General features: G+C 39.8%; 1 protein-coding gene across 2 annotated transcripts in view; it reads right to left on the reverse strand.

Annotated features, from left to right (window-relative positions):
* Window positions 1–19,161, reverse strand: part of HECW2 (HECT, C2 and WW domain containing E3 ubiquitin protein ligase 2) — a 175,645-nt gene that overhangs the window by 137,026 nt on the left and 19,458 nt on the right. The window contains exon 1 of one of the 2 annotated variants that reach the window (XM_057419923.1): window positions 18,490–18,679. The exons of the other annotated variant lie outside the window; for it this stretch is intronic. The gene's annotated coding sequence lies outside the window, so the exon portion shown is untranslated. Of the gene's footprint in view, window positions 1–18,489; window positions 18,680–19,161 lie in introns of those variants that run through there. 2 annotated transcript variants of the gene reach the window in all.

Here is a 19,161-nt window from a genome sequence, read left to right on the forward strand (position 1 = left end):
CAGGGAACAGGCCTCAACTGTGCAGATTCTTCATGCAGTGTATCTTCTGGCACAGCTGCAGAGCGCACAGTGGGCTGCACGATGGATGAGTGGGCCCGGTAGTAGTAACCTTCCACCATCATTTTCCCAGAACTATTCTTAGCTCTTCTTCTGTTACCTTACAAGTCTTTAAATTTAGAGGATTACATTACACCTCTTTTTGCACAAGCAGACTCAGCACTAATTAATGTAATGTAAACTTGCACAAAAGGAAGAGGTCCTAAAATCAGAGCTTAAATAAACACTGGCTACAGATGGAAATGAGAAGTCAATAATGCTGGAGGCTGAAAAGTGCTTAAACAGTTTTATACACTGGATATGATATTTCTTCTGCTTTTCTTAATGAAATATGTGGATTAGTATCCTAAATACTAATTCCAAGACGCATCATTCCCAGTGTCTCACCCCAAGCTGTAAACTTGTGTTAACACCTTCCTGTTTTATGGTAAGTGGCATAAAGGCAGTCACTGAAAACTGCAATGCAGTGCTTGGCCAAGATCCACGCTGGAACCACCAGCCATGCCAGGCACTGTTTCACGTATTGTGAAGGGCCTCAAGGATCTGCAAAAGGACTTAAAGGCCTACTCAGATTTTCTCAGACAACTCTTATGGCTCTGAAATGGGAGATGTTTCAGAAATATCATCTTACTTGCTTTACATCCTACACTGTTGTCATCATTTGCCATTTATATATTCCTTTGCCATCTACTTTTTCGACTTTTGAAGTCTTCAGGAGCCCTGCCTATGTCAGCTAAATGAAGAGAAGACTGAGAGGTCATTTGATTACCAGACATAAGCACTTACTCACTGAGAAGGCGATCTAGTAGCAAAACCTTGCAACGTTGCTGATAATAATGAAATAGGATCTAGCAGCTAACAACTAAAGCTAGATCAATTCAACCTTGAAAGAGTCTGCATTTCCTAGCAGTGATTGCAACTGAACCTTGGAACAGTTTACTGGAAAAGATGAAGGGCAAAAACACATCCCTTGCCATCAGGCAGAATCTTTATCACATGGTATGTTTGTAAAGCAAAGGCTTTAATTTATCTCTGGAAGAATGTATATAAAGGTTGTAGAAATGAACAGCATTTCTTGCTGGGGTTTGCATCTCTTCATCTACAAATATTTTTCTTCACTCATTCTTTGTGAGCCATAGGGAGGAGAAGGTAACACCCAAACCATGCTCCTTAGACAAATACTCCCAGATACAAAACATAAACAAGGATCACTTGACTGAAATAAAGCAGATTGCCAGATCTGGTTTAGGAACAGATTATTTGATCCAGTTAAGACTTACATCTTTGGTTTGTGTTTTCGTGTGTGTTTTGTCTAGGGAGCATGGAATCGAGTAACAGATTATTTTGCTTGTCTCTGTTACACGGATAGTCTGAGGATATCACACTTTAACAGGCCCCAAGCATTACTGACCACCCCATTTCTCCTGGTTTCTAACCACACAACCATTAAGTTTAATGCCGCTGTGGTCAGTATAGCACCTCCCTGAACACAAACTGACACTGATTTAGTGATTTGCAGGAGATCAGGGTAAAGCCCCTGTAATTCCACTACACCCTGAATACTACAAAATCATCAAAAAGAACATTCACCTGCATTTCACTTATCTTCAGAGAGTTACACATAAAACATGAGTCAATCCAAAACTGCACATTAATATGAATAAAACTTAACCTAGGCAAAATATTAGCATTTAATACTCAGTAACATACAGCAAACAACAAGAAAATAACATGTAGAAGAATATTCTGCATAATAACGCACTCAACTTATCTGGGTTTGTCTTCAAAAGCAATTTCAAAGATGGGAAGCTCTAATATTCATCTCATCCATAAACTTGAATTTCTCTATTCCAACAGGAAATTATCCATGGTTTGGGTTTTTTTGCTCTAAAACTTTTTCTCTAGGGGATAAAAAAGAAAAGAACCTGCTTCTAAAAGATAATCTGAGGATTCTGTTTCATAAAAATAGAGCTGATTTTCAAAAGAGAAAGGAGTCTGACTTAAAGTTCTCCACATCTGCAACCACAGCTCTCCCTCAGGCATCTGATTAAGCATCTATGGAAATTAAGTAGGCACTTCAGCATTCTGCCAAACTGCATGAAAAACATGCTTCAATACTTGGGATGATTCAAGATTTCATCTGCAAAACAGTTCAGGACTTAAATACACTCCACTATAAAATACAGATTTTTTTGCTTAGTGTTCAAATTTGACCCACAGTTCTTCAGCAACTTTTTGCAGGGCAAGGACAATTATCTTCTTTCCTTCTAGTCAGTTTGCCATAATGCCACCAATCCTCAGTCCCACATTTCTACCACAGAAGTAACTACCTTTTGAAGGCTGATAAAATACATTATATGTTTTGGGTTTTTTTAAATGTACTATGCAGAACCCCAGTCCTGCACTAAGCCTCGGCTGCAAGGTGCATAAGAAAATGAGGGGAAAAAGTCAAGAGACAGGGTTCACAATTAAGAGTGCAATACCCTGTCAGTGTCTAAATACCTTTCTATCAGAATCATGCATGAAATTTAACTTTTGCTTTACAGTTCCTCTCTTGTGCCTGAAGATCAGTTATATCAGAAATGTATTTAAATGCTGTTTAAGACTGCTTTCATTCGATGAAACAAAGTTCAATTACATAGCCCTACAAATCTGGTTGCTAGAATTAAAACCAATTTTTTCCTGAAAAAAGCCAGAGTCTGAATGGCCATGCTGTTTATGGAACCGTTTCTGTCTATTTTCTAAAAGAAACATTATTTTATATAAATACCCCCTTACAATTTCTTGTTCTGAAAACTATTATTAACATAAATGCCTTATAAAGACATTAAATACAAACATGCCTCTGATAGTGAACTACCTACAGACTTAATTTCACATCCACATTTTCCTGAATTGCTATGCACATGTGAAAATTTAACTACAAGTTGAGTACAGCCACGATGTCACCACAAGTTCTTATCGTTACAATGTGTTCCTACATACTTAATGTGTTCCCTGGAAGAAAAAGAAGACCACAGTCATGTCTTTGAGCCAGCAATGTTATGTCAGCTTAGGCTCTGGTGCAGATGATATAAGAAGTTAAAACAAGGCATTAATTTCTCAAATATGATCATGGTTTATACTGTGCACATTATGCAAGCAAAACCAAACCATGCCTGTTGCAGTCACATTCTAGATGAACTCCAGCATCTATTTTCCATACCTCTATTAAGACTAAATGCCTTGGAGGCCAACAAAGTATTTAAGGCCCAAATTTGCCTCTCGATCATAGCCAGTGATGTGAACTTTGCTACATACTGAATATTTATAGATTACACAGTCAAGGGAGGGTGACCATGTACTTACAGAACCAGAAAGAAACAAAAATACAGTAGACCTTTTTCTCAAGGGACCCACCAAAGCTGGAAAATATGGTTTTAAATATTGTGTACTGGACTCAATGCAGAGAAAAGCTAAGTGTATATATATCAGGTTATTTAAAACAGTTAAACAGTTTTAAATACATTATTCTCCAGTAAACACTGAAGAATATTGTCAGAGTAACAGAAATGGAACTCAATCACAGAAAGGCGTAAGAAATCAAGTGGCACACAATGTCTTTGATAGAACTGATTCTTGACAATACTACATTCTCCAACAGTGACAGGCTGAGAAATACAGTATGGAAAAATCAGTCTCTTCTACTCAGTCTGCTTTTACATTAACATTCAAACACGCTACCTTGTACCACCAATATGTTGCGTCTACTTAATGGGACCCATTTTCTTTGTTTTTGAAAGAGAAAACACTTACGCAGTGCTGCGCCTCCTAAAAGTCATGAGTTGAAATGAAGAAATATAGGAACTAGAACAAAGAAGAGTAATAATTGCCTTGTTTAATTATTTCAGCCTGTTAAATAAAGGTAACATGCCAGTAACAGATGACAAACATGGGAACCCTTCAACAAACTAAATGGTGATTTGACATGGCTATTAAATTTGAATTTAATTTAAAAAAGCCATTTAACTCAATGTCTCTTTCCCACTTCCTCACAATCTCAGCCGTCAAGACCCGCTTTCCCACTGTTCCTGCACTTGTAAGGGTGCTGGTCCATACTGACTTACCTGTATATATCACATCTCCACAACTGTATATGGGTTAAGCTTCAAGGTGTGCACTACTAGTATATGCACAGACATAAAAATCCATTTATTCCTTCAAATCACTAGAAGCATCCTATGACTGCTTTGTTTGCCAGTAAGAAAAAACAGAGCAAGATTTTTGTTGTGATGACAATTTGCAATATTACAAAAACTCTCACCCACTTCCAACAGCAAATTTTTGCATACACCATAAACATATTGTAAGTAAGTGAACAGTCTTCCTGAATTCAAGTGCAAAACTGCTACATTATTCCAACTTACTTTTCCTTCCAAACATAGTAGCTACTTATTTTTTGTTCTCAGACAGTTAACCCCACACAGGTTTTCTCACACCTATTTTCCTTACCCTGAAACACCTCATAAAACAATCCTAGTAAGTTATATAAAGCATTTTATGAGACTTCTCTTAAAGAATCCAGAGCACTTTAACAAGTTTGGAACTTCTATCAGAATAGAACATTTACTGAATCACAACTGAGTGTATTTAACTGTCTAGAAAACATTGTGGATAAACCCCAAATGTATCCTTAGTTCAAGTAAAGCTCAGCAGAGTGTGGGTTACCCATGTCTTAACCCTGCTGCAGGTCGCGATGAGTCACTTTTCTGGAAGAGCAGCAGAGCACCACCTGCAACTTGTCAAGTGGGCTGAAATGTGATGATGTTATATCCCAAATTTTTCTCTAGCAGCAAAGTCTGCCTTTACACAGAATTACTGCATGAATGCATTGAAATAAAACAGTATTTCCAAAGCAAGTCTCATTTAGCCTCCACACTGAAAGCAAAGCATAAAATGGATAAAAGGTTCTCACTGCAACAGCAGTCAATTTGTTTACCTGTTTTTAAGGGTACCTTTGCGAAACCAATAGTTACACTGATTTCCAGCCAAATTCTGCCTCTTCCTTTCCCCCAGTCCTTTCCCTCACTTTTCCCAACTGTCCTTGAGCACAGCCATACGTCCCCAAAGCCATAATTACATGGGACACTGCATGCTATATCATGGCAGAAACCATGGGTTTCAAGTATGTGTGAAGTACTACTCATCTTCCTTGATATTTTTCAAAACATCAGGCTATTGAACCATCTGCTTTGCAATTGCACAGAGGACCACACAGTAAGAATCATGCTACTGGAGATACAATCATTATTAAATATTACATATATTTCCTGTACCCTTCAATGCTTTCACATTGACAATAGAACTGTACAGCTACCCATATATTCTATAATCAGCAAAAAACAAGAGTTGTCTGTCCTGTTATCTGCCATGTGAAGAGCCAACAGCTAAAAGAAACCCCACGTGCTAAATTATCTAATATCAGTCTTATGAAATATTAACAAGCACAAAGCAACCAGCAAAAGAAAAGCAGGGAACTAAAATATGCTACCAGCAGGATTATGTAAATCCTTCTCCCTTTAACAACAAATAAAGCGGTAAGCTCAGTCTGCAAGCAAGGGAAGGAAACTGCAGGCATCTTCCAGATCTTATTGTCTCTCTCATGTACCCAATCAACTCACTAGTAATAAGAAGTTTGTCTTACTAGCTAAACTCAGCTTTTATTTTCAATGTGCATTTAGTTTCAAGGATTGGTGCTGCTATCTGAAGACTGGAAAAGGACTTGTGTGTTCAAAAGCCTGTTTATTTCCACACACACACACATACCCACTCTTACCAGTTCACTCAGTATTAGCTGTACCTTTCACCTGCGACTCCCCCCAAATCTTGCCCCATTTGTGCACTGCTCTCAGCCATTTCCAAATACTACAGTCATGGAATGTATCTGGGTTTGGCTCCCATGATATTTTATGACAAGCACGACTTAGTTATGCTTTCTTAGAACTTGTTCCATAACGGTTTTGCTAGACACCTCTCTCATTCTACGTTATCTGAAACAATGAGGGGGGTGGGAGAGAATCATCTATTCAGTTTCTCTGTATTTTCGATGATTTGTTATGTATTTGTCATCTTCTCACTGACCTTTTCTAACAAGATAAAAAAAGATCTACTCAGCTTAGCTTCATTAAAGCTATTCCATACTTTTTAACATCTTCTGTCTAGGTCTACTTTAGTCATTCTGAAATAGCTACAGATTTAGACAGTACATTTAAAAATACTTTTGTGATTTTAACCTTCCATATAAAGTATAAAATCTCCTGGATCCTGTACTAAAAGAAAAAGCTACTTGAGTCTCTATTTTTCTGATGCTGATATTCTTCAGCTGCTAAAAAATAAAACTTGCTACCCCTGCTGTTTAATGAATATGGGAAGAACAGAGTAAGACACTGTAACTAGGGGGCTGGTACTGTTAAGAGTTTCAAGACAATGGTATCTCAGAGACCCTTTCCGAACCACAAACCTGACAACTTTCCATTCACTTGTCAGAATGATGGCAGCTTCCACTTCCTAAACAATAAAACATACAATATTTGTTTCTCTAACACTAGCTTGCACTCCAGGATTTTCATGAAAACAAAACAAAACATACAGATTTGTTAAGGCTTGCAACAAACTCCATTTGCTTAAATTGCTACCCTTTCAATAAGCCTGATGCTCTGATGTGCTATTCTTTAATCTTCATGATACAATCCATTTTGTTGAACTATGTTTTCAAAATTATCTTCCTCCCATTCATTTATTTTTATATTTCCCAGATCCCAAATATATTGAGAAACACTCCCCACCCATCAGCCAGCTCTTTCACCATCAGCAACAGAAGCAAATCTGAGTTACACAGCAGGTTCCCTATACTCTATAAGTTTCATGTCAAGGCCCTGGTCCTGTTCCTCATGACCCCTAATATGATAGGAGAAAGCTACTTTAGAGATCTAAAAAACAAATAAATCACATTTACTTATAACTCATACGCCTGACTTCTGATTAAATCACCAATAATCCTAATAAAGCATCATGTATCAGTTCTAGACTGATGCTTGTAGATGTTACAAATCTGTTCTCAGCTCAGAAATGGCTCTAACAATTTCATGACTTGGCTAAAAAAACCTTAACCTAAAATTAGTGCTCTGTGTGTGGGCATGCCAATATATTTTTAACTTTTTTAAGAGACTAAAAAAATTCTGTGTACTAACCTTAATCTTTTATGGCTAAGTTCTATAAAAAACACAATAAAACTCACTCTAACTGATAAAAACCCATACGCATGCCTGCAGCAAATGAGTTTTCAGACTGATCACGATCGCTCTTTGCTCCATTTGCCTCATTGCACCTTTTGGATGATAGCATCCTCCTCTTCCATGAAGGAAAGCTAGTATGTGCCACCCTTTCTTTGCACATGGGACAAAATTTGACATCAAGGACTTTCAGTCTCTGAGGTGCAGTTATCTTTCAGAAAAATTAGAGCAGTGGCACAGTTCAGCAACTGATAAAAAATGTGACCCAAGGCACCTGCTGCAGCCCAGGCAGAGGGGAGAGGGAGCTAAATCTAATCACATCCCCTGTTTTCTGGGCACAACCCTCTTTCAATTTCCATTTTGCCAGTCCCATGGTTAGCCAGTATGGCTATCTCCAGAGCCATTCCCAACACCTAAAATATGCCCTTTTAAAAAACCTTTTTTTCCTGTTACCCTACACAAGGGTAATCAAACTTCAGGCTCCCATCCTTACTAAACCAGAGAGGACAAGAAAGAAAAAGATGACCAAGAAACCATAAGAATGAATGCATATGCAGAAAACTACAGAGATCCAAAACTATCAGCTGTCTGGGGAGCTATGAGAATGACACAACTGCAGAGGTGCCTGAAGACAGAACTAAGAGAGAGAGAGACTGAAATTAGTGACAGAAGGAAATCAGAAGAGAAAGTGCTTTGGGACACAGAGGATGATAAGATAGGAAAACTTCTAAGAAAGGAATCAAAAGAATAATTTAAAGATAATGGATATGAGACATTTCAGAATATATATTCCTATGCTTCTGTTCTGTGGTTAAACTGATTAACGTTCTGTGGTTTTATAATTAAAAAGCCACATTAAATACACACTAATGATAACAGTGGGGAAAGAATCTTATCATCTGATATAACATAGAATCACTTGGACTTTTACATTATGCAAGTTGAATTTAAAATAATCAATTCCATAATGGTTGAACTATCACTCAAGAACTGGAGGGTAAGTCAGGCATAACTCTTTATTGAACATTATTTCTATGAAGGTATGATGCTTATGAAGCTTGACAGTGGTTTGGGGATGCATTACTTTTCTGTCCTAAGTTTCAAATGCAAACAGGAGGATGTATTCTCTATTCTTGGGTTTTATACCACCACCAAGACCAATATTACAGTGACTGTAAATCAGAAGCAATAGAGAAGTCCTTAACAGATTGAATGGATTTAATCTTTAACAGACTTGTCACATTTAAAACACAAAAGCACTGCTTAGGGTAGCATTTATTATTAAATGCTTTTTGAAAGCAAGGTAAGGGTGGAAAGAGGAAACTTTTCACATTGGAGTATCACTTGCCATGAAAGGGCTTTCTCAAAACCAGAAGTCTGGAAGCACTTGCAGGAGTTCAGATTTCACTGATCTGGGAGATTGTTCCATAGCTGAATCCTTACAACCAGAAGCATTTTATCCCCAATTATTTCAGCATTACTCCTGGGTTTTGCTAACTGCATTGTGCCAGAACAGCACACCTATGGAACAATTTGCACTCCAACTCATTATTCAAATGCCTATAGAATTTTTTTTCCTGCATGGTCTGACTGAAGCAGTGCTACAAATACTTGTAACTCTTAATTCCTTGGGTCCTTTCCATGTATAGATAATGGATAAATACTTAAATATACTCTGTATTTCTGTACAAAAAAAAAAAAAAAAAAGCAGACAGTTTGCACTCTTACACATTCAGTTCCTGTTAACTGTAAAATAGGTGATACTCTGTTCACCTTGGTAAGATTTCTAACCACGCTATTTAATCCAAACTATAGATAAGTAAAATATTACCTGCAGATGAAAATGTGACTATAGCACCTAACTACAGCTTCAAACATTCATGCGCTGGAGATCACATATGGAATATTTTTAATTCAACTTTCAATTTAACAACAAGAAGAACTGAACTTTCAAGTGAAGAGCTACAAAAATGCGAAGTATGATGACATTTCTATTTTAATGAGACAAAGGATATTGAATGAAGTTTACTTAGACTATCTACCTAAGGTTTTATAAAGATGAGAGAGTATGTGCAGTAATAGAGGTATCCAGTGAGTATATGGAAAGTAGGATATTCATACAAGAAAACTTTTTCCCCATATATGGGAAATGTGACTGTATCATGAGGTACTATGCTATTTTCCTGTAGTAAACTACATTTCACTGGATTTTTAAACTAGTTTCTTAGTACATGGCACAGATTGAAGGAAAAACTGAGCAGATACACCAATCAAAGCAGATAACACTCTGTTAATCCACTTAACAATTTAAGCTGTACTTGGCCTGCTAGAAGAAGTGTAAATCACAGTAGCCAATTAAGTGTTATGCCCATTTTATCTCCTGGAATCAGGCCTGCAAGTGTCTCCTTTTTCAGTAAATCTCAGTAAGTTTGAAAACATTCAAAAGATAACAGTAGTGTGACACATAAGACCAGCTTTCCATATGCAAATCATTAAGTATAGAACTCAGTTGAGAATACTCAATTATTCTCCATAGGATGCAAAACCACCCTTAACTTTTCAACCCTTAGATAACACAATTTCTAGGCTTCAACAATCTGCACTGGACTTAGGTTGTCAATCTGAAAGTAAAAGATTTAATTACCCATTTCCCAAGAGGTAATGAAAGAGATTTAAATTTTAAATGTATTTTGTATAGAAGAAGAACAGGATAAGCCACATAATGAGAATCTGCCATGATACTGTATGGATCCTAATCATCCTGCCCCTGCTGCTGTCACGACTGCAGGTGCAGGGACTTCACAACTGTTTCTGTACTAACAAGGGCCATCCCTGGCAGTGTTCAAGACCAGGCTGGACGAGGCCTTGGGTGATATGATTTAGCATAAAGTGTCCCTGCTCACGGCAGGGGGGTTGGAACTAGATGATCTTAAGGTCCTTTCCAACCCTAACTATTCTATGATTCTATGATTATATGATATTGATTTTTCATGGGGGTACTTACAGGAGTAAATATTATTCAACCTATGTCAGAGCTGCGAACTAAGATCAAAATAATGATTTGACAAATAAAGCCTGCTTGCAGCTGACTTGCAGCCTACCCCACAAGTCATGAAGCATACTCACAAGAAAGCTAAACCCTTTACTCTTTCAATCCTGCTTTTTGTTTTCCAAATGATACATAATCAGCTAAAACACTAAGTCAATATGCTTTTCCTTTGGAAATGAAGTTTGGATAGATGACTTGTTCCAGGCTTCTCTTAATCCTAAGGCATTTGAAACTCCTCATCATCTATACTTCATAAAGAATGTTTCTGTTCTGTTTAAAAATGTTTCACATGTGGTTAACCAATGCATATTTTAGTTGAAGTCTTTGTTTAATATACCGATAGCCCACACTGTCTTATGCCTTAATAAAGTGACGTCACTGATTTAAAAATCGCATTAAGCTGCCAGAAAACCTTCCATGTATTAGAACCTCGCTAAAGAAAAGAAAAGAAGAAATTACACAGAAGAAAGATTTGAGGAAAAGTATTTCTGTTTTTCCTGACTGAATACTTGAGAGTTTATCAATGCTTGTGTTTTGTTCCCCCACGGCAGTCTCCCCTTCGTTTGGAAGGATTTTTATCAAAGCATTGGAAAGAAAATCATTCACATGGTGACAACACCACCATAAACCTTGAAAAGGAGACACAGGAACATGCACAAGACCCGAGATTTACATTTTCTTCTATGAACAGATTCAAAATAGACCGTGTCACTTGAAAAATCAGCAGCGTAAATTTACATTTTAAAACAAAAAAAAAAGCCATAAGATTAAAACAAAGGTTTTTTTTTTTTGTGTGCCAACACATGGTAGTTCTCCCATTAAAATAAAAAGACAAATTAAATACATGCACTAGTCCTCCTTATATTGACTTTATTTACCCCACCCACTTACAATCAAGAAATGTAATGGAAATAAATTTATCTACAGAAGAAAGAACCAAAACTTGGTAGCTGTTTTTTAACTGTTAATAAAGGGCTGTCTCCACACAGCTGACAATTGATGAAGCTTACGCCAAGAGGTGTTGAACATGCTACTCGCATCTGTAATACCTCAGACTCCTTACAAACTGAGATAAGCATAAGCAAGCTTTAGAAGAGGCTTGCATAAGCAAAAAAGAGGCTTGCATAAGCAAACTTTAAAACCCTCCTGACTTCATGTCCTTAGAGCCTGGGCAGTTAATTGTTTTAGTTAGTGATTTATCTTCTCATAATGAGAAAATGTGAGTCAAAACCAGACTTCTCTGCAGTATATCTAAGCCAAGGCCTTTTACCTATTAACTTACTTCAGCTAGAAACTCACTACTTAAGTCTATGCCTTTGCACACAGTCATTATCAGTATTGAGGAAATTAAACAACATAAAAGAAAGATTTCTTCCAAAACAGTGAGTCAGTTTTAAAAACCCAGGATCTCACTGGAAATTAGTATTTTTAAGACTACAAGGCAAAACTAACACACACCCACAGTAAACAAACAAGAACCACCTACCAAATGCAATTAAAGAAAATAAGGGTAAAAATCAGCGATCAGTCCACCTCTTAGAACATCAGGTCTGAGAACTTGGCTTTATTTACCTATTTATTAGAAAGTATGCATAAAGCAATTCAAACTGTTCAGTGTAACTAAACGTGTGACACTGAACTAAGGCAGGAAGTGGTAACTGTCAGATCTCTGTGGAACATTAAGGAGGAGAACAACTTACAACTGTTGAGCAGCAGCACCACGTTGTTTACAGTGGCTCTCTACATTAACCAATAGCTTCATTATGAAAATTACCAACCTGTCACACTTAACAGTCCAATGTAACACATACTTATCCAAGTTCGGAACAACTTCATAGCACACGCTTAACAGAATATAATATAAACACTGAGGTAAGCCTAAATTGTATTCTGCTGGAAGTTATTTTATTCTAAGAAAGTCAGAACACTTTTTAGGAAATGAAACAGAGAAGTGGTGTCATATCTACACACTGGGAAATTATCAGGTGAACATTTGAGGCAAAAACACCGTGTAAGACAACCAAGAACTCTGACACTTATTCTAGCTCTGATACTTTGCTACACTTGCTTACAAGACCCTAAAAGCATTTTGGGAAGATATCGACATCACCCAACATGGCATTATTCAAAGAATAAGAAGCTAGCTGGAGATGAAATAACGTGTGTTATGTGTATGTATTTTTTTAATACAGACACACAAATACGAAGCAATAAGCTTTCTTAAGTGTTCTCATAAATGATTGGCTTCTTGTTTTTCTCTAGGAAAACTGCACACAACTGGAGCTTTTTCTTATCTAAAAACATGCAGCAGCATCTTAAAGACTACATCTGCACTCATAAGCAGAACAGGCCAGGAAACAGATGCTGAAGCATACAGTGAAACACACTTGCTAAATGCTCTTCTCTCACAAAATGGAGCTGTCTTTTCCAGTCCATTTTGGGATAGTCTCTGGTCCATGGCTTTCCCTGAGCTGTGCCTCATTTGGACACTGCTGACGCTGGCCAAAAGCATGCCAAGGAGCCCACCAACAATTCCTCAGTGCCACAAACCTGGGACAGCGCTCAAGTTCAGGCTCTAAGCCTGCTCACACAGCAGGCACAGCCGCAGCCTTACTTACCTCAATGAAGGTTTTGCAAGTCTCAGAGAGCCCACCACATTTGTAATTTTCCCGTTTTCCCATGACATACAAGTATTTGGGAAATTATTTCCTTGACAACAATATTTATGTTCATGAAGACAATGTAGACATTTTTATTAGAGCAATGACTCAAGAAGCATAAATTATACTTTTTATGTAGCTATGGCTACGTTTTGAAGAGATGATAAGTTTACAGTCTCTACTTTTTGTTATTTCTAGTGGGAGAAATAATTCTTTCATCAAACTACCAGCTCAAAACAAACTCAAATTAGTAATGTACCAGAAGAATAACAAGATCAATCAAGCAGATGAGCTGTTTTTAAAGTGCTCCTTAAAATAAGAAACACACAGTTTAAAAAGCACACCCTTTGAAGCTGAAACATTGTAACCTAGCACAATGAAGTTCACATGCTCTTGAAAGAGCAAAGTGAAGGAATCACAAAGTGAAGGAATCATACCTGCCCATGCCATGGGGAATGGAACTAGATGATCTTAATGTTCTTTCCAACCCTAACTATCCTATGAGTCTATATGCCTTTTTGAGACAATCAGGATCCAAATGAAGTTGCTGGTTTTGTAAATTTTTATTGCTATTTTGCCACTACTCAGCATGTGTAGTATCCAATACAGTGAAGCTCTTGATGGGGGGCACCAAACAGATGACCACTTTTGAGTGTTCCTTCAGCAGGATCCTCGCAGACCTCACTGCTTCCCACCAGAATGCAGCTGACCCACACCACTCACCATAAGGTGCTGTGGCTTCAGCCATCACAGGCATTCCTGGCAAACTCTTCCTTCTTGCTGTGGTTACTCTATCCAACAAGAAACAGTCAATGTTTTCTCTTTTAAAAGATGCTGCTGGTCATTCCTGGAAGAAAATTAATTTTGCTACTGCATGCTTTGGGCTCATCTAATTACAGTCCCAGCCTTTAGGGAATTTTTAAGCTAATGACATTGTATTTGTCAAGCACAGAAACTTTTAATCTGACTTTCCAAGTGGATCCTAGCCAATGGATCCTGGCCACCATAGCACTTAACAAAACACATCTGACGGTCCTCCATGCAATATTTAGGTGGGCTTATTATTGAAATGTAAATTTTTGTTACCTAATATCTTTCCCTGGTGGTCAATACGAGGGATATTGACAGTGTTATTACAGTTTTTCTGACTAAAAGCCCACAAGTCTAATTATACGTGTGTATATACAGCTTCCCAAATGAGTAGAGGCATTCTGAAATAAGAAATCTGAACCAGAACACTATCTGAACAACCCCCCAGTCTGTCCTCTCATCTCATGGTTTGCTGCATGCCAGCATCAAGGAACACAAGCTTGACAGTTCAAGTTTTTTTTTGGTTTAGGGTTTTTTTAAGATCACGTTATATATTTCCAATATTTTTTTTCATTTCCAGTGCTAATACAAAGAACAAACCCCCAAGCTATGAATTATGTCACAATGACTCCTTAATCCAAAAAAAAACAAACAGCTCAGATGAGCTCAACCATCCACTTTCAGATACTTCCTTAATTCTACAGGACAAACAGTGTACTATTTCAACCATTAAGTTTGGTTTAACTGTACTAATTGGGTTTTTTGGACAAATAATGCTGGGTTCACATTTCTATTTCAAATTCATTTCATGACACACACAAGCTGCAATTGTGTCATGTACAAAGGTTGATGACTACACTTCAAAGAACAGACCCTCTTTCAAAATTTTCTTTTCATCTTTCAAAGCTGTATTTCAAATGTAGTTATTATCATTACTTTTTTTTTTCCAAAACTGCATACTTCAGGGCAAATTTACAACGCAAATTACAAAATACAAGTATTATTGTCCATTAAGCAACTGGTATCAGCAGATCAGTTGTCTTCAATCATAAAAAAAAAAACATGGTTGTGACACAAAACTGTGTAAATGTAACACAAAATACTGGCACAATCAATATAGGAGTCATAACTCTGTGCATTCAAACTAGATTTAGCCTCAGACACTTCCAGTTTTCTCCCCAGTACGAGAGGGAATCATGAGAAGGAACAACTCTCCACAAATAAGACAAAGTTATGAAGGCACTGACTAGCTATTTGCCTTGAAATCTAAATTCATATACATCCTGTCAGCAGAACTTGGAAACCTAATGCCAACATTATCAAAGCAAGTAATGGAATTGTTCAGTGTTGGAAGACTGGAACATGCACAGTTGTAATGTGACTGACCAGACCTCGAACTAACAGTCCAGGGCTTGCACAATTCACAATCTGCCTGTAGTCTCTTACAAAACTGTTCAGAAGTTTTATCAAGATGATCATAAGAGAGCATGCAACTCCTGTCCTACTTTCACCCAGTATACAATCAGTTTTAAGAAAAGATAAAGGTTTGAAGCACTGATGTTCACATTTCTGTAATCAAAAAAAAGTAAAATAAAATTAGAAAGTGTTACTTGAACTCTTCTAAAAGTACTACAATATTCTAGGATCACATCCTACATCTCATCCCATGAAGAGGTAACCTTGCAACACAGATCCATGCTGCATAAAGCTTTATCACCACTGCCAATGTTACTGCCAGAGAAACGGGCATTTTCAACTTTCAGTATCGCTGACATTCCAGCCTGTGCAGAGGAATACCACAGAGGCCCTGCATCACTATCTGTAGAAACTGTGCACAGTTTACTTCCATTTCAAATGGAAATTACATGGAACTTTTCTTAGATACTAAACTCATATCAAAATAATTTGTAACAATAATAGTCAATCCCACTCTCACCTTGCAAAAGGCCCAGGTACAATTAGATAAACACCTCATATACTGCCATTAGCTTCAAAGTGCCAAAACACAGGCTCACAAGTGTAAGAGTGCATGTCCTTTCCTTTCAGGTTGGAGGGCTTCTATATGAAACATTCAATTTGGTTCCACCTGTTGGGCAATTAGATTAATACTCTTCTTACTGGTGAGCGAGTAACTTCACTCAGCCTCTGCCTCATTGTAATATAACCAAAATATCAGCAAGGGAAAATGTGAAGACAAAGGCTATGACTGTGCCATGCATGATGAGAGCAGGATCAATCAAAATTAGACTCAACTACTCAGAGCATCCCATACTATGAAAGGCAGCATTGTTGAATACAGTCTCAAACAAGGGGTTTTGGACACGCTATTTAATTTCAAGCACATATTTACATCTCATTTTCAATGATTAAGTAACATGACCCCAAATAGGTGTTTTGTCACCATCTCTCTTGTATCAGTATATGTCAGCCAATGAAGTAAATGCAATTCCCTGAGCACCCTGTCTGACTAAAGGAATGTTTTTTAAAAAACAAAATGCCAAGCTGGATTAAAAGAAAAAAATGGAAGAGGAGTTAGACTTAATCAGCAGATTGCATTCTGGAATAATTAAGTCCCATATGCAGAAAGCCCCCTTATTTTGCAACATACGGGTGTTTTAGCTGCAGTTTAAAGCATACCGGCAAACTGGAGGGGTGGGGGGAGGGAGAGAAAGGAGTTAAATTTTTACATTACTAGTTAATCTTATACAGACGGCAACACAAAATTCATTCAATTTCTTCTCAGGAGATCTGACAAAACAGCATGTTATTTCTAGCCGCCAGCCACTGTACTATCATAGGGCTTCTTAAAGGTATAACACTGTAAATTCTACCAGGTTTGAAAAAGCACTGAAAGTGTAACACAAATAGAATCGCCCATTAGCTACACTGACTTTAAAAATAAGTAGCAAGATAGTAAACAGGTCGTTAAAGAAGGCAGGAGGTCCTTAAGGAGACTGGCAAATGCTCCAAACCAGACCAATCCCATAATGCCAACAAGACTGAAAGACACACTCTGAGCTTGCACTGGCATCACCAGAAGGCTGTTTATGAAGACAGATGAACGGAAGGAAGGCTTTGCAACTAGTTCTGTGAAGTAAAACTGCTACCAAGCATAACTTTAAAAATGGTCTCCAGTCAACCATACGAGCTCTTTGTAATCTCAGAGCCCTTTTTAAGGTGATATGTTTAAATTCCAGCATAAGATCCAAATAAGAATAGAAAGATAGGTACACATGGACTAGTGTCTAACATCCGCTCTCCCACCTCCAGCTGACATGGAAGCATCCACATTTTGGGAAATGTAGAGCCTGAACAGCAGGTCATTGAAAGGCAGCATTAGGTTTGTTCCTTTCATATGCTAATAATGACATCATGCCTTATGGCCTAAAGCTGCAACCAACGATCATCTCAGACAGAAAATTCTTACAAAGGAGTCTAAGAACTGGGCAAACTGCTCACCTGCATTCATGATATAGATTTCTTTCCATTCTTCAGTACTGGGAGTAATCACTACTGAAATATTTGTACTGAAATAATTGTTGGAGGAAGAAGAAAATAAATGTACACAAGAAGTTTTTGAGAGTACAAGAAGCAGCAGTGGACATTCATGGTGTAAAGCAAGGTAAGGCCCCTGCTGGGATTTTGGATACAGGAGGGATTCAGGGCTGAATTCCTGACAAACATTCCAGTGCAATGTAGTGTAGTGCAAAGTCTCCCTCACACAGCATCCCAGAAAGGAAAAAAAGAAGATGTTATAAATACTCTCCCCATGCTCCTGACATATATCCAGCAACAAAATAAGAGATAATAAATTATGTAACTATTACCATCCACATACACCACGCTCCCTTTATTTTGATATCACACAGTCCCAGAAAAAGAATGATGTTTCTGAATACCCTTATGGTTTGTAGTGACAGAAAAGGTTAAGAGAAAAATAAAACAAGTATACTACGGAAAAGAAAATATCTCCGCATCAACAAACAATGCAGAGAATGGTTAGAATATGAACCTATGCCGACTTTTCCCCCCGCTGTCGTGCTGTATTTCGTGCACACAAGAACAGAAACACACATTAAACCCCGCTGTTTTGAAAACAACATGCTTGAAATCTGCAGCGATCTTTCCTGCCCACCACGGACACTACTATATGAAATCTGGAGAACAGCCCTATGTATAAATAAATAAATACACTAAATGGCGAGGGAACAGAGCGGAGGAAAGAAACGCGGCGCACCAAGTGCCGAACGCATTCCCCGGGCAGGAAACGAGTTATAATTAAATCGCCCAAAAGCGATTAAAATAAAGCCAAGTGGCGTCCTGTGGGCTCCGCGTCAGCCCGCTGCCCGAAGTCGCCCGAGCCTCCCGCATTGACGGGGCAGGCGACGCGGGCGCCGGAGCGGGGGCAGCGGGGGCCCGGCCCGCAAAGCGCGGAGCCCGATCCGAGCTCCGGGGATACCGCGGGCGGGGGCCGGGGGAGTCGCACCTGCCACGGCACCGCCGCCGCTCGTAGGAAGCCCCGTGCCGGCCCCGCCGCGGCCCGGTGCCTCCCGTGTACTGCCGCCTGCCCCCGACCGCCCCTCCAACTCGACCACGTCCCTCGCCCCCGCGGGCGGTCCCCCCGACACGGGCGCCCACTCACCTCGCAGAGGCGCGCACTGCGGCTCCGCGCCCCACAGCGGGGCTCCGGAGAGGGCGGCTCCCCCGCTGTGCCGTGCCTTGCCGCTGCGGAGCCGGGCGGCGGCCGGAGTCACCCCGTCCTTGCGGCAGGCGGCTCCCGCCGGTGGCGGCGGCAGCCCCTCCGCGCCCACGGCGGGGAGAGCGCCTCTCCGCGCAAGGGCGCCCGCACCGCCCCCCGCCCTCGCGCCGCCTCAGCGCCGGGGCTGGGCCCGCAACAACCCCTGCGCCAGCCTCCGCCTCGCCGCCGGCATCTTCCCCTCAGTCACCGGCAGAGCGGCGGGACACAGGCAGCTGGGGGAGCCGGGGCCGAGGCCGCAGCCCCGCGGGCCTGGGCGGCGCCGGGGGCTGGCAGCTCCCCCCGGGCAGCCGGTAACAAAGCCGCTCCCCCACGCACACCCGCGGGGGACGCGGCCGACCCGCTGACAGGGGGAGGGGGCTGCGGGATGTCGTCCGCCCCGCGACAGGCCGCTGCTCGGGCCCCGCCTCCAGAGCGGGCTGCGGGGAACCAAGGACCTGCCCGGCGAGCCCCGGCCCGAGCACCCGAAGTGGGTAAATCCGGTCAGGCTGGTGAAAAGCCTTCGCCGTGCGGATCGGGGGGCAGACGGTCCTGCAGCCGCTGCACGTTAATCGCTGT

This window comes from Pezoporus wallicus, unplaced genomic scaffold, assembly GCF_028554395.1.
Source record: "Pezoporus wallicus isolate ANWC-B61680 ecotype Strahan unplaced genomic scaffold, APGP_CSIRO_Pwel_v1 contig_4710, whole genome shotgun sequence".
NCBI lineage: Eukaryota > Metazoa > Chordata > Aves > Psittaciformes > Psittacidae > Pezoporus > Pezoporus wallicus.